Source organism: Morus notabilis, unplaced genomic scaffold (assembly GCF_000414095.1).
Source record: "Morus notabilis unplaced genomic scaffold, ASM41409v2 Scaffold280, whole genome shotgun sequence".
Classification (NCBI taxonomy): Eukaryota; Viridiplantae; Streptophyta; class Magnoliopsida; order Rosales; family Moraceae; genus Morus; species Morus notabilis.
Window position 1 is genome coordinate 42,966 of NW_010367253.1, and position 757 is coordinate 43,722.

Genomic DNA, 757 nt, shown 5'->3' on the forward strand with positions numbered 1-757 from the left:
CTCTAAGGAACCATAACCAGTAAAAATTAAATAATAATCAATTATTATTATTTAATCATTCATTCACCATATATTCATGACAACAACATAATATAGAAACTCTAGAGTACCATCTCTCTAAAATATCAATTCAAGCATAAAAGAGATATTTTTTAGATCACAAATCTATGTACATAGCATAATCATGAACAAATAACCATGGCTCTGATACCAATTGTTGGAAAATAGATGGCATCGAGTGTGCAGTGGAATTTAAAAAAATTTAAATCAATGTCAAAGCCAAACAAAAACATGTTCATGATGCTATATAACATAAATACTAAAGATCTAAAACATACCTTTTTGAGATTTCAGGAAACTGCATGTCTGACAGATCTAAGCGTTCCAAACAGCAACCGGAAGAGCCTCAACCAACTGGTCTTCTTTGCTATTCTCGTTTCCACAATCGGTGTGCGGGTGGGCACACGTCGTTTAATCTCCTCTAGGTATTTTTGATCTCCTTCCAATCACAAGAGAGCCAAAGAAAAAATTGTTCTTGAGAATTAAACAATTTTTCCTCTTAGGAATCTTTTATCAATACCATCCAAAAAGTCTCTCAAGTTATCTAATGAGTAATGTGACTTAATAGGCTATTTATAGTGTTTTGGAAGTCATACTTTCGTAACAATTAGGTTTCCCAAAGTTCTAATCGCATCCAGAGTCGATTTTGCCATGTCATCATGCATTTTACGTTACAACCGGTCGACTGGTGACAGAG